The sequence below is a fragment of the Diabrotica undecimpunctata genome, chromosome 3 (genome assembly GCF_040954645.1).
Source record: "Diabrotica undecimpunctata isolate CICGRU chromosome 3, icDiaUnde3, whole genome shotgun sequence".
NCBI lineage: Eukaryota > Metazoa > Arthropoda > Insecta > Coleoptera > Chrysomelidae > Diabrotica > Diabrotica undecimpunctata.
Genome location: NC_092805.1, coordinates 13,842,739 through 13,859,062, shown reverse-complemented (window position 1 = coordinate 13,859,062; position 16,324 = coordinate 13,842,739). Strand labels below are relative to the sequence as shown.

Genomic DNA, 16,324 nt, shown 5'->3' with positions numbered 1-16,324 from the left:
TACAAAAAGTCAAAACACAGAGAGTCAGGTGGTTAGGTCACATCACTTGAATGCCAGAGAAACTTTGTTAAAAAAGCTGCTTTTGAAGGAGGCGGGGGTAAAATGAATAGAGGAAGACTACGGAAAAAATGCTTAGAAGAAGATAAGGGTGATTTAAATGGTATAGGAGTGTAAAATTGGAGAGAGAGAGAGAGAGAGAGAGAGAGAGAGAGAGAGAGAGAGAGAGAGAGAGAGAGAGAGAGAGAGAGCAAACAATAGAAAAAACCATTTTTGTAGTAATAAATCTCATTTTGTTTTAGATTTTTTGTATTTTGTAACTATTAAATGAGCTTTTCTTGTCATAAAGTTTTGACTTTTCTGCTTCTTTTTTGCACAAAATACTTTCAAGATCTTTTTAATACTGAGTGATCTGAATGAGTTATCAATTCCGCAAACTTTTACACATAGGCACACTGAATTCTTCTACACAACAAATAAAAATGTTTCTGTACTATCTTTTTAGCCGAAATATATGCAACAATAGCGTAAATTATTCACACAATATTAAATAGTCTATCCCTAAGCTGAATTAAAATCTAAAATAAAACTGTCGCAAGTAAAAAAAAAACAAATCTGACTTGTAGATATTTTAAGGCATTTCTACACAATCAATAAAATAAAGATAACAAAAAGTTATAAATATTTTTGTAGAGATGGACGTCACATATTCTTGAGAAACCATTTCAATATTTTGAATAACTATTTGGACAAATATGTTTACAAAAAGAGGTTAGTCTTTGTATTATATTATAATTATTTTCCTTGTGGATTTTTTTAAATATGTTTACCTTATTTTATGTATAGTATATTATTGTTTAAATATAAAATTTAATTTGTTTGGAACTAATTTCACTGATATAAATCTTCACGATCATTTAAAAATTATCTCTCTCTCCAGTCCCGCTTTGAAGGACGGTAATGGACAGTGGTCGTCGTGTTATCGTATATGGCCTATCTTCATATATTTTTGTTGCTGGTCATTTCCATTACATCATGCATAGGTCTTTTGCAACTTCCTGTGATAAGGTCAACCCATCACGTTGGAGATCTTCCTCCTGTGATCTTCTACCTATCCTGTAATGATCTCTCCATATGGATCAATGAATAAGTCTCTCCATATTGTTTACGTCTGACCTCATGACATGTCCAAAATATTTTAATTGTTGTTGTTGGATTTTTCCGGAGACTCTCTTACAGATCTTTAGTACTTCCAGAATAAAATTACTTGTTCTTCGGTTGGTCCATGAAATTAGCAACATCCTTCTCCAACAGAACATTTCAGTGGCGTTTATCTTTCTCCTTTCTGATTGCCTTAACGTTCAAGATTCGCATATCTATATGTTAATACTATATTAATGAGATGAAGGAAAAAATAATGCGATGACCAGTCTCATGTTTAGGGTTTTTGATATATTGGAGTCTTTCGATATTCCAATGTTCACACAAAAGAGATTTCAATTCAAGACATAGTCTCAAGTCACAAGAGTGATATTTTTGTAATTTGTAACGTTTTTTTATACTTGTTTTCCATTGACCACTTGCCACTTTTTTACTGGAATTTTATATTTTAATATTTATCAGTGTTTAAGGTTTTAAAAAAGTTTAGGGTTTAACAAAGCATCATAATTGCTTACTTCTCTTTTTGCCTTTGAAGGCAGTGATATTCTTAAGCACCGTTAATCTTGGAGCATAATATCTTACTGTTTAAACGATGATTTAACACTGTTTTCTGGGTTTGACTCCGCGTTGAATAATTTTGGGTTTTGATAAAAACCATTATTGTGATGGCGTTTCGGCAGGGTCGCACTTGCCATTGTCAAGTCAGGTAAACGCTTCTTGCTGGTGCTTGAAGTAAACTAAACAACTTCTAGACTCCTCATGATGTCAGTACATCATAGAAAGCGTTAGAATCGTGATCAGTAGCGGAGGAAAGACTTGGGCGTAAAAATATTGTACCTTCGATACTCTTCAGTGTTTATCTGTAAGTGTGCTTCCATTAGAAAATAATGAAATGGCTTTAAGAACATTTATTCTTATATGTTTTTCCTATTTTATTGCTCATTTGTTGTCTGAAAAACAGTCTACACATTGTGGTGTGGAATGGTCTGCCAATTCCAGTAAAATATTACTAGGATACCAGATTTTTGTTCTATTGATCTTTGATCCTTTGATTGCTGCTTCTGTCAGTTTGCAATATGGGGAAGAACGTATTTCTTCTATTTCGCAATCGATGCGTACTTATTTTAATCTAATTATTTTTTGACATATATTCCATGATACACGTAATTTTCTCATTTGATATTTATCTCCCAAAGTTATGTGTGAAATTATTCTTATCTTCTTCATTTGCCATCTCCGGTACGAAGGTTGGCTATCGTCATGGCAATTCTGACCCCCCGAGGCTGCTGCGCGGAACAGTTGAATAGAACTGCGAAAGAACCATTCCCTGAGGTTCCTTAATCAAGACATTCCTCTCCTTCCCATGCACTGTAGTTATCTCCAGTCTTTCGTTACAGTTATTCGTATTTAACTTATTAATTTTCGGCATTTTCCATCTGAAATGTGTAAAACACACCTAAGCGATCACGACGCGATGACGTTCACGATGGCGACCGCGATTCGACTCGTCTGAAACAAATAAGTGAATCAGCACATACTGGTCGCGATCTGCGTTCTGACGGCAATCGCGGCGATATAATTAGTTTAGCTTTCAGAACGCAGAAGTTTACGTTTATCGCGGTCGCGTCGTTGAAAATAAAAATGAATATCGAAAAACTTGTAGAATTGTAAAAAATATGATATACTGTTCGACCTGTCCCACCCAGATTACAAGAACGTACGTATTAAAAATAAAATCGTTCTGTAGCATCATTTGGTTCCTTCAAATTTGTTTGTTGTTTGGTGATTTTTTTGTCTGATCTAAAATTCCATCAAAACTTTGAAAATTCGTTCTAAAATATGTATAGAAACAGTTATCATCTCTACGAAGTTCTGGGTACAATTTATGAATTTCTCCTTATTGCTTGCGCCTCAGGTTAATGTCACGTACCCAAGCATCTTGGGTATGGAAACTATATTTCCAATTGTATTTGAAATCGCTGGTCGCTATCGGTCCAATGTGTCCGCTTCCTATAGAAACCGAGATCGCCATCGCCATGGTCGCTTAGATATGTTCTTCGCTTAAACGAGAAAATCATAGCTCAGAAATGGTAAAATTGATGAACTGAATAATATGAAGTTAAAACTAAACTCAAACAAACACATTTTGACAAGGGATAATACTGAGGTGCTGAAGTTAGAGGTTAATTACTTAAGAAATTGAACCTATAACGTCCTAGGCGTGAAGCAAGGCCCCACGTGTATTCCCTCTTGTTAGGACTTTTTTTCTCTGTTAAACACAACTGTACTTGTTTTTTAGCGATATTAGGTTTACGTTATAGTCCAGGTTTATTATCCCGCTTGTGACTGGCTTTATGGTTAAGAGTCTAAACAAAAACACCTTTGCGACCCGAGACCCATCAAAATAATGTATGAACCGTAAAAACACTAAAGCATGGGTTCAAATTTTATTTATTCATCTCGTCACAGCTGTGACAGCCTGCAGGTTTAGGTTCAGCCAATATTTATTTAATATTGTACTAGTTTTTATTTGACGAAAGAAATATTCTACTTATGTTATCAATATCAAAACGTCAATGTAAAACAGGAACATCTAAAAGTAAATCTCTTTCTTTTTTTGACTTTTTTTATTACCTCCATATGTTTTGGTGGAATCAACAGGTACCGATAAGCTATACTGAAACGCAGACGTTTCGACGACCGTGTAAACGTGCCCACCGGCAAAACTGAAGCCTCTGGCTCATTTCAGTGCCTGCCTCTGCCTATGAAATTTCTGTCTCGACTCAATCGTTTCCAATCGCATCTGAAAAACGTTTTTAAAACAGTTGTTTACCAGCAATCTGCGGTATACGAACGAACAATCGTTGTCCATATTTCGCCGGTCGGAACAAAAAAATTCAGTGAACACAAAGAAGTAAAAATTCATTCTTGTATCGGTAAGTACTTTTGCTACTCTTCCTGTTTATGATTCAAATTCATCGTATGTAGAACTGGGACAGGATAATAATAGTTTTATTAGGCGTCGAGTGCATTTTCTGTGGGAAGTGGATCTCAAGCTGAGGTGGTTGCTAACTATTATTAACGTAGGCACGTCCAGACAGGGATTATTTTATTTTTATTTGGGTAGTTATTGGGTCATTGCCTTTTGTTTTCCTTGAGATTGGCAAGTGGTTTTATATGGTGGACTAAAAACGTTTCGGTTGATCGGTATGATCAGATAAATGTTGATAACATTTAAACGGTTGCATTTATTGGGTTAGTTTTTGTTGTTTTGTGTCTCATATACATACATTGTGTAAAATACAGATATGGACTGGCTCTGATGGATAAATTTAGTTAAAAATGTATTTTTTTTAAATATCAACAAAGCAAAACGTATTCTGAGGTGTTCTCGGTTAATTACTTTATATTGTTTTGTAGCTTTTGGACACATAAGGTTTTCGTTTGCTTCTCTTTCTTGTATTTTATTTTTTTGTGTTCGTTTATTGGAATGTTTTATTTCAAAAATAATTATTTGATTCCTATTATATTATATTATGGTACTATTTTCAAATATTTTCAATTTATCTTAACAAATATATGTATATTATATTTGTTAAAATATTTATCATTCATAATTTTCACCTTTATTTCAAATTACGGTACGGTATTAAATTAGATTTTTAGCGGTTTTATGGGTATTTAAAAAGAGTATTTTAAACTCTTTTTTGTTCTGTTCCCTAATTTTCTTAAGGTGCCCCTAAATGTTTACTGCAATATGTAGCTGCAACACATTAGCTGATATATTATTAACAATAACGGAATAACTATGCAATATAAGGAAATGTTTTTTTTTTCGTTTAAATCGCTACAGGTAAAAATAGGGTAATTTAATATATTATTTAGAGTATTCATCTTTTAGTACTTGAGAAAGATTTAAAATGGCATTTTTTGAATTGAAGTCCGATCATTTGTTGCTTCGGAAATTGCAAAAATGAACTTTTTCAAAAATGAACTTGGAACTTTGATATTGCATGAAAAGTTTAGTCAAGTAGTCCTTATAATGCACAAAATTCAAGACGACTCGTCAAATAGTTTAAATTTTATTCAGTTTGTTTATCCCACAGCTCTATTTTGCAATGTTATTGCTCATAAAATAATAATGATACAGAACCATATGAAAAAAGACGACTTGTATTTTCAACATATTTAAAAAATATCAATAAGTCATTTTTAATATTGCAAAAACAGTTTTCTAAATTAGAGTGATTTTAGGCTTATAAATAATTTGAATAACTTTGTTAATATTGACTTTACACTAAATTCTCTTTGACATTTAAAAAGCTGGTATTTTTAGAGGAATTTTCAGAAAATACTTTTGCCTAGGTCAATTAGGGTCAAAGTTTTTTAAAATTAATTCACAGCTATTTTGTTTATAACAATTACCTAACCTAACTAACGCCATTTTGAAGTTCAAGGTTTATAGTTTAAGTGTAAAAGTTTAAGTAAACTTTGAACACAGCGCCAGCGGTCAGTAAAGCTTTAAATCACTCAAAAAATGAAATTGATTCTTCAAACACGTGTTGTTTTTAATATCTCTGGAACTTGTTGATGGATTTTGATTATTCTTTTTTTTTTTTAATTATATGTACTCGTACACTCGTAGAGTACAAGAAAAGAAAAAGAATGTGTTTGAAGAATCAATTTCATTTTTTGAGTGCAAGATTTTATAATATTCCGTCCACCGTCTTCGAGCCGACTTCATTAGGACTTCATTTTTAAAGCTTTACTGACCGCTCTGATGAAGTTTAAAGTTTACTCAAACTTTTACACAGACTATAAACCTTGAACTTCAAAATGGCGCTAGTTAGGTTACTGAATATGAAGGTCATAAACAAAGTTGCTGTGAAATAAATAAAAAAAGGTTACAAAAGCTAACTTTGACAATAATTGACCTAGGCGATTTTTTTTTGAAAATTCGTCTAAAAATACCAGCTTTTCAAATATCAAAGTGGATTTAAGTAGTCTACAGTTAATATTAATAAAGTTATTCATATTATTTATAAGCCAAAAATGATTGAATTTATTGAAAGCATAAATCTTCTTCTTTCACGTGGTAACCGCAGAATCGCTGTATCATTATCATTTTCTGAGCAATAACATTGCAAAAAGGCTCTGTGGGATAAACAAATTGAATAACATCTAAACTAATTGACGGATCGTCTTGAAATTTTTTGTACATTATAGGGACTATTTGACTCAACTTTTCGTGCAATATCAAAACCGTAGAATGTTTGAAAAAGTTATAACAAATTTTTGATTTTCGAAATGTTAACCTTATTTTTCAATTTCCGAAGCAACAAAGAATCGGACCAAAATTCAAGAACTGCCATTTTAAACCTTTGCCCATCTAATAAAAGATGAATACTTTAAATAATATATTAAATTACCCTATTTTTACCTGTAGCGATTTAAACAAAAAACTGTCATTTTTGACACTTATTTGTTAATTACTATTATATGCCTCCGAACTGTGGCGGTCATTTTTGTATTTATAATGTATTGTGTATATAGTAATCAGTAAAATGTAAAGCAAGATGCTTAAGTGCTACGTGTGGCCTGTTCTCTCGTACGGAATGGAAGCATTGACGTTAAAGGCCAGTTAGAATAGTTAGCCAGTGTTAGAATAACATGGACGGACAGGGTCAGAAATGAGGAAGTACTCAGAAGAGCGGGCTTACAGGATAGGGAACTTTTTAGTTATGTAAAAAGTAAGAAGACTACATACTTGGGACACATATTACGAGGAGAAAGATATACTTTTCAGCAACTGATACTCGAAGGGAAGATAGAGGGTAGGAGAGGTCTGGGACGTAAAAAATGTCATGGCTGCGCAATATTCGACAATGGACAGGAATCCACAGCTATGAAATGCTTCGCAATGCTGCTATAAACAGAATTATTTAATCCTGACTATTTAACATCTCACCTGACAAGACGATGTACGGTGGACGCCTACGCAGAAATGCACGGCACCTTAAGAAGAAGAATAACTTTCCAAAATTTCAGGTCATCTGCCAACATTGGACATTTGCTATTTTGGAAACAGGAAGTGATGTCTTTAACGAAGATATTAAAAGCAAGTGGAGAAGTGTGGCCTCCTTGAGGAACTCCAGATATTACTGAGATACCATCAGACAGATGACAACCTATCTTGACTCTTTGACTTCTCCCAGATGTAGAGTTTTTAATCCATTAAACAAACCTGACTTGAAAGCCTACATTAATTAATTTGCCCAAAAGTATTTGGTGATCTACACGATCAAATGCTTTGGATAAATCTGTGTATATTGCATCTACCTGTTTACGGCCTTCCATATATCAGGTTGATAATAATATCAGATTGATAATACATCAGGTTGATAGCAAACCAAGTTTGTTGAAAACTATGTTGTGATTGAGATATTAAGCTTTTACATAACCAAGAGAGTTGCTTTGCTATAAGACAGTCGAAGAACTTAGGGATTGGAGATTGTATACAAATGCTACGATAATTTTCAATATTGTCTTTCTGACTATTTTTAAATATAGGAACAACATAACTTTCTTTCCATGAAGAAGGAAACATAGAGGTTTCCAGAGATCTATTAAACAATATAACAAATGCTATTACAAGGGTACAGACACACTTGTTTAATAAAAAATTGAGCATTCCATCTGGACCAGCAGTTATTAGGCAGCTCATTTATGCCATTAAAAATAGCAGTCATGGTAATCTTAGAAGGACAAATATTTGTACTACTTGTTATGACAGGATCGCTTATCATTGATGTACTTCCAAAATGATTTTGGATCTTTTGTTTAGGTCAGTATCTATACCTTTGATATAGTTGCTGAAGCAAATAAATATTATTATGTTAATACAATTTTAAAAACCCAAAGGCTTGAGCAATATTCACAGCTGCAGGACAATGCACCATTACACCAAACTCATTATTCTCCCATGATATATTGGGAAGATTGTAATCACCAAAAACATAGATATTGTGTGCTGAGTATTGCAGAACAACATTTTCCACAGTTTGACAATGCCAGTTGTATACTTCTCGAGGTATTTAAAAAGCTTAGGAAAGGAGGTGTGTAAAATCACACATCAGTAGTATATAACTTTTGTTTCTTGGATTTCTCCCTAGCTACAATTCAAACTTCACGCCATCCGAAAAAATTCCTTTATCCCATCAAATCCTAAATAGCAATATATCGTTTATAAGTCATTAATATTTTATAAATTATTCAATTAAACGACAGGCATTTCCTTTCGGATTTGTCGAAAACTAATATTAAATATTTGTAAATACGGATCGTATTCATATAAAAGTAATTAGGAACATTTATTATTTCTTAAATGGTATGTATTCGTCGTATTTATAACTTAAATAAGTAGCTAAATACTATAAAAACATTATATATGGAACACTATTTAGTTTATTTATTGTATAACCGTTTATTGTTCGCAATAAAAATATTAATATGAATTAGTATGTTGCGGTTGCTCTTGTGGGTACTTATTTAAATGTAGTGTTACAAAATGTTAGGAATTCGCCTTTAAAATTATACTTCAAATTATATACTTCTATTGTTAGCTATAAGTACGATGTTTGTTCGATATTTCTTTGCTGTAAAATTAACACGACAATACAAGTATACAGTTGTCCCATGATAATCCGATAAGTATGGGACCAAAGGGGTGTCAGATTACCAAAAGTGTCCGGATTGCCGAAAGTGATTATATATTAGGCAGTGTTTTACTAGCAATAGCCTACAATATTCTTAAATTTTATGAGTAAAATGCTACCCAAATTAATATGCAAATAGAACACCCATTTCGGCTAACTAAAACATGTTTCTTAAAAGAAATATGGAAGCTAATAAATTTAATGTACATAAAGTGTGTAAATAGTAACTATAAACATTATTCGTACTAATAATCAAATGCCGCAACTAAGGTAGATTAATTATGGACGTAAGTAATTATATATGAAGAGCACAGGAATTGTCACAAAATTAAGATTTTGAGATATTGCAGTTTTTAACTTTTATTCTTTTATAGGAAGAACGGAAAAATCTTTTGAACAATCTGCTTAATAAAAATGTTACAAAAATCTCTTATCAGTTAAAAAGATACCCAGTAGGTATATGTTTTTTACACTACTTTTTTTTGACGTGACAACGTCTTAAATTAGGTTGTGGCTCGGAGTCATTCATGAAAAAGTGTAACGCCCGCTCACGTCTGTTACAGTGAGTCACCGAACGAGAGAGAGGCCCGCCGGACCGGCGAATGCCTTGCGTCTCTCTCCCTCTCAAACATGATCGGTCCGCTGCGCGCGCAGCACTAGAGAATTAGGCGCGTTGAATCGGTGCGTGCTTCCGTGCTTGTGTCTCTGTCTTTATCGAGCGTTCTTGGCGTTCAAGACACATTACAGCAGAAACACTTCCTTTCATTTCATATTTCTCCTATCATCGTCCTATCCTCAACAAAATCACTCAAATAGAAATTAGTTAAGTTTAAGTTTACATGTACAATGTTTTAGTAAACAAAATATATTTCTATAGTTAAAATTTGTGCAATTCTTATTTTCATTCAATTCCTTGTTCCTATTGTGCAATTTAATAATATTCATATCAATAAATATTCTACCGGGAAAAAGACGTTGTCACGTAAAATCTTCGCCCGTAAAACCGACTTTACAGGCAACCGATTTTTTGTTTGGTTCTGCTTGATTTGGTGAGGAATAGTGGTAAAAAAGTTTGCTGCGTTTGGGTTTTCGCAAAAGCGTTTTAGTTTCATAAGATCTAGGTACTTGGCTTCGTTGATTGGAAGATAATCTGAAGCAAAAACTTATGATTAAAATCTGACCTAGGCCAAAAAAAATTAATAAATTCTTACCAGAATAACTCACAGAAGGAAGTCTAAATTCGTTTTCTGCCAAGTGAAGGTGTTGCGGTGTCTTCTTGTTTGCTTTAGTTATAGGATAGGGCTTTATAGCCAGTGACCATTATAAGAGGTGCGGTAAGTAATTAGGCGACAATTTTCCTTTTTGCAAAAAATCTCTCTTACAGGTTGAATAGCAAATAAACATTTTGGTGTAAACTCTGGTTGCAAAAACTGGTTCCAGTTTCTGACCATATTTTGTTCAACTTCAATAACTGTAAATGGAAGCGGATTCTTTCTTGAATCTCGAATCAACTCGTACCAGTCATCCGGCAACTCCATTTTTGTTTTGAGGTTTATTAATCCCATATTTTTGTCACATTCTAAATACGAGTGACCTCGTATGGGAAATGTTATTTGGATGTAATCAAGTCGTTTGACCTGATGTACCATAAAATGAATAAACCTTAACATTGTGAAATTTTGTTCTGCCCTCCAGCAGAATCGCAAAAAATATGCTAACTTCTAACATCATTATCAAGGTGATTTATTATAAAATCAAAAAGAAAAAAGATCACTTTATTGGATCCTTTCCTAGCAACATGTTCAGGATAAGAATAAAAAAATGACCTCCCAGAAGCTAATACGTGAATGTTAAATGAATACATTGACAACTACCTGCAATAATATACGTCATTGGTTGATACATTGGGTAAGGAAACGTTTTTCTGGAAATCCAACGCAATGGCTGCAAAATCTTGATTGGTCCTAGCTCTAATTTTAGCTTCCTTCTTTCTATCATAAAACCATTGTGCTTTTCTTTTATGCAATTCGTGCTCTACCTCCAATCGCTTTATTTCTGCCTCGTGATGCGGTTGCATATTCAATTTATTTCTTTCTGCAGTGAAATTGTCACATACACTACACGTGTCACTACGTGGATACCCAAAACTTATGTTAAATTTCGTATTAAAAACCATTCTGTATGTTTCATACGAAACTTTTTCATTAAGATACAGTTGTTTAAACATCAAGAACATCTTTTTAATGATAAGGCTTTCTGGTAAGTACAACTTTTTTGACTATTTAAGGCTGTAATGGAAAGCCTTCCCTTAAAAGATTTAATATGTTCATAGACTTTATTGTATAAAGCATCAGATAACTTATTACTTAATGCACTGTGTTTGCCTCTCCTATCTTTTGGTGCTACGCCATTTTGTTTAAGAGATATTTGTAAATGCTCTAATTTACCTTTAGTGATTCCATGAATGCTAATAAAAGCTTTGCTACAAACACACATTTCTTTTATATTTCCATCTCTTCTGACCCTTATTTTATAAATAAAACTACTTTGATGGTATGAAACTGTTCTTTCGGGCAGCCGACTTCTGCGTCCTTGAACTGGAACCACTGATATTAATCCACAAAGGTAGCTATTCTGCTCATCAATGGATGTCGTATTGTTAAAATCAGACAATATGCTATTCCGTACCAAGTCATTCAACACATCAAAATACTTAAGCCGCTTGCAGTGGCATGGTGGGCCCATTTCATGAGAAGAAAGTCTTAACTTCTTCATAATATCTTGTAATCTACCAGTTTTTTGCCTTTTTTTCGAACTTAATACAATATTTTTACCCATTTTTTACTAACACAATAACCTATAATACTACGTATCTATTACGTTACTAATACATACAAACCTGCTAATACATAGCGGCAAGAATGAACACTACACTAAGCGCGAAACAAACATCATTGGACATGGACATTTCTAGTTTTATTTCGGTCGCGCGGGGACATACCCAGTTTTATTCAGGTACGTCAATATTTTAAAAGTAAATTGTGTGGACTGTTCCTGTTGTATTCGACAGATAGTCTGTCCAGAGAAAGTTACAATATTTTGGAACAGATTGAGCCAGTAATCTTAATTTCTGTAAAAATGGACATTCCTTGTTTTATTCCTGTGCTCTTCATATGTATTGTGCTCACACTCTGAAGAAATCTTTGATTGTCTTTTGCTTCTTCTTGTTGTATAGTCTGTCATTGCTTGTTCTTGTACCTCCTTTACCATCAAAATTTTTTTTCAATGTCATATGCCCTCTCCTCACACCAACGCATTAAAGTGTTTGCCGCCAATATAGCATCATCACAGTTGACGGTGAAAGATTTTTAATCCTGTGCTTCCTGGGTCACGTGTTCATCAGATTCTGTCAATTCTTTAATTATTTCTTCATCTGTTAAGTCAGCATTGAGATTTTCATATAAAATCCACTCTTGTAAAGCTTCTCTTGATTGTGATAAATTAGTCATATCGTTGCAAATTTGAAGGGCAGTATCTAGTACAACTTTCTTAGGTTGGCTATTGGATTCTTTGTTAACTTCTTGGAAGGGATGGGTTGTTGGGCCAAATATTCTTCCACGATTTAATCAGTGTAGTAGGCTTGACTTGCTGCCAGGCAAACGCAGCATTAATAATCGCATCTTTGATGTTAAATTTTTTCAAAATTAAAGTGATGTCAACATCAGGTTGACTTACAATATCCACAAGGAGTTGTTTCTTGTAGTGTGCCTTGAGAGTTTTAATCCATGGGCTGAATCAATACAGTAGTATTTTTTGGTAAGTACATTGCCTCGATATATCCATCGGCAGTTTCGATTTTTAATTCGTCCTTATCAGAATGTCCTGGAGCACTGTACAACAAGAGGAGGACTTTCACTGACAGTTTCTTTTTTCTTAGCTCATTTTTAACTTGTGGGACAAAGCTGTTCTTGTATCAATCCAGAAAAACTTCTTTTGTCACCCAGGCACGACTTAGCCACATGTACGTAATTAATGGCCCCAAGGAAACAGAACAAGAGGAAGGCCCCGTAAAAGATGGATAGACGACGTAGAGAGGGATCTTAAAACCATGAACATCAGGCAGTGGCGAAGGAAAGTATCCGACAGGGCAGAATGGAAGAACATTGTTAAGCAGGCCAAGACTCACAAAGGGTTGTAGCGCCATTAGAAGAAGAAGAAGAAGAAGAAGAAGACGTAATTAATGGTTTCTCAATTTTAACATTTTTCAACGCACGAGGTTTTTTGGACTTACCCACGATTAGCAATTTGAATTTGTGGGATCCTGATGCATTCGTGCATACCATGAGAGTGAGATGTTCTTTCTGGAGTTTTGTACCAAAAAAATTTTTCGGTTGAAGTGAGAAATGTCTTTATTGTAAGTTGCCGCCAGTTTAGACCAGTTTCATCAGCGTTATAAAGTTGTTCAGGAATTGGGTCTAATTCGATGATCTTTTTGCTCAAATTCTGAATAAATTTAGATATCTAAGACTCATCAGCACTCAACTTCTTTCCACTCATCTGCAAAAATCGTATTCCCTACCGTTTTTTAAAGTTTTAGAACCAACATTGACCAGCACGAAAATTTTTCTTTTTTAATTCCTGATAAAAAACTGAGCTTTATTTTTTTTAAATTCTCAACTGAAATAGAAGCTTGTCTGCTTCGTTGTTGCTTAAACCAGATGTGCAGAGCTTCTTCAACATCAGGAAATTCACTAATTTTAAGGGTTTTTCTGTCCTTAGAATTATTCTCTACAGATTTCATAAATTTTTCGATTTTGTCTTTGTTTTTCATGATGTTGTACACTGTAGCTCGTCCAATATCATAGAATCTAGATATCGCAGTCACCACACTCGCATCTCTTGATAATATCCTATTTATCTTTTATAGTCAGCGTTTTATGCTTTCGTTTTGAACTGGTGCTCGCCATTGAACTGAACTTTCTAAACGAATTAAATAAAAGTTTGTCACTACGTATTATTGTATCTAAAAACCCTATCGAACCGAACTGCTCACGTAAAAAACATACGAAATGAAGCATCTGGTAAGAATCAGATTCATGTCGCGACAGGTTTCAGTAGAAGCAGACACGGCGGCGACCTTGACGGAAGGTGCGTCGGACTACCGAGCGTGTCGAGTATCAAGGGTGTACTATATTATAATTTCAAGAGAATAAAAAAGTAATAAAGGCTTATTCACTTTAAAGAAGAGTTACAAATGAACTCTCGGAACTACAAAGGAAATATTGCTCTTTATAAGAGTTGAAAAACCGAATATGGAGGAACTAAGAAATCCGAAACATAGAAAACGATACATGGATTGACTATCTAAAGAAGTTGTAGAAAGAGGAACAAGAACCATATTTACAACTAATAATAAAGGTCAAGATAGAAGGACGAAGCGGGGTTGGAAGAAAACACACATCATGGCTGAATAACATTCGCTACGGTACAGATATACTATACGTAGTGTCGACCAACTCTCTAAATTTGTGCAGGATCGAGAAAAATTTGCCAGAATGATTAGTACTTTTTAAGTATAACCTAAATCCAAATTTCCATGCAAATCAATGGAGACAAGTTATTCAATAACATTTCAATTTTAATCAATTACCCGCTTTAATTTACAATTATACGATGTTTTCTCTAATAGGGCTAGTTTTGTCCCCTAAAAAATAAAAAGCAATTAACGGCACAAGTCCAAAAGTAAAGTGGAGGGTAAGTAGAAGCCAAATCCAAATTTTCTACAATTAGATGGTAACATGGAAAATTACAGGATATCGCCGTATTCCTCGCTCATTTAATGGCCTACAAGACACACAAAAAGAAGAAGGAATTTCATTCTTCACTCTACCATCTTACTTAGCAAGTCTCATATTTTTTACATTTACCTTTGTTTGGCTATCGTTACAATAAATATATGCATTCAAAATCAATTTGTTATATTGTGTATAGACAGACACATTTGCCTTGTAATTGCTAAAAACCAGTATAACTAAATATAATCATTATACAATTTACAACTATTTTCAATTTAGACAAAAAAACATTGGATTCACGGACGTCATAACGTGGATTTTTGTTTATTTTCCTTTCAAAAGTGTAAACAAGTCAAAAAAATGATCTATTTTACAAGCAAAAATTCATTACAATATGTATGCTGGAAACAAAAAATAAAGTTGTCTATTATAAGAATAATACTTAATTCATATATACAGGGTGAGTGGAGAGAAACGCACCAAACTCTAGAAGTGTATAATATACACAAAAATATTTTAAAATAACTTATTTATTGTTATTCGATTTAAGGAATTCTCAATATTATCAATGAAAGAGATCTGAGAGAAAAATAGCGACTGTATGAGCATAATATGGAAACAGAACCGAAAGGCGACCGCATTCGCTATGAACCGGCTTTATTTATCAAAATATTCCAAAAATAAATAACAACCCTTTCCATCTCTATTACTTCATTAATATCGAAAAGTGATAGGACGTTGGTTAAAATGGTTAAAATTGATAATTTTATCGCTGTGCTGTTGATTTATTTACTACTTTCGAATATACTGATTTAGAAATACCCGAAAAGTAAACAACGATAAGTCATTGTCCTTATCTTCAATCTAATTCAGTTCCCGAACCGGATTTTCTAGTCAGAAGGATTAAAATATCGATAAATTATTGTGTTGTTATTATCTATATAGACATGTATAAAGGCGGTTAATTTTTTTTTAAATATAATTTAATTTTATACTAATTGGAAATGGAAAAAGACTTTAGATACGTGCATTTTCCAAAGAAAAAATATGGGAAATAAGAAACGACAGAGAAGAATCCACGAAGAAGAAGTATATATAAATAGCAGAAAACTACATTGCAACTTACAACTTCCATTGAAAAAAAAAACATTTCCAGAAAAAAAATCTTAAAAATTAATAATATAAATAATAAAAAATGGGTACTAAAAAAGACAAGTTTTGACAAAAAAAAATTTGCCCACGATGCAGCAAAAATGAAGGGTTTAAAAGCCAAGCGATTTGCAGCCTCTCGATTTTACTATTTTAAAAACTGAAGTCATAACTTCAAATTTATAAAAGTCGCAATATCTTCCATTCTAATCAATGGAAATTGATTATTTTTTATAATTAGTTCAAGAAAAATTAAAATTATAGATTGGATTTTCAAAAAAAAAGAGTTTTTAACATTTTATATACCTAACGGCCATCCCTTCATTAGGACCACAAATGGACTCTTCCGCTGTGACTGTATAAAATATGAAAATGTTTAACTTACTTACTTTCCGTGTCCGGAACACCAACAGCTTTAAATTTTGTGTTTCCAATAGTTGGCCACATAGATGGCCCTGTCATTCGCTAAGAATATCAGGTATCGTCCTCCTGGTATCCCCATTTCTT

General features: G+C 33.3%; 1 protein-coding gene across 1 annotated transcript in view; it reads left to right on the top strand.

Annotated features, from left to right (window-relative positions):
- Positions 1-3,893: 3,893 nt before the first annotated feature.
- LOC140436462 (NAD(P) transhydrogenase, mitochondrial-like) overlaps positions 3,894-16,324 on the top strand; it is a 70,484-nt gene continuing 58,053 nt past the window's right edge. Inside the window, exon 1 of the mRNA XM_072525301.1 lies at positions 3,894-4,094. The gene's annotated coding sequence lies outside the window, so the exon portion shown is untranslated. The remainder of the gene's footprint in view (positions 4,095-16,324) is intronic.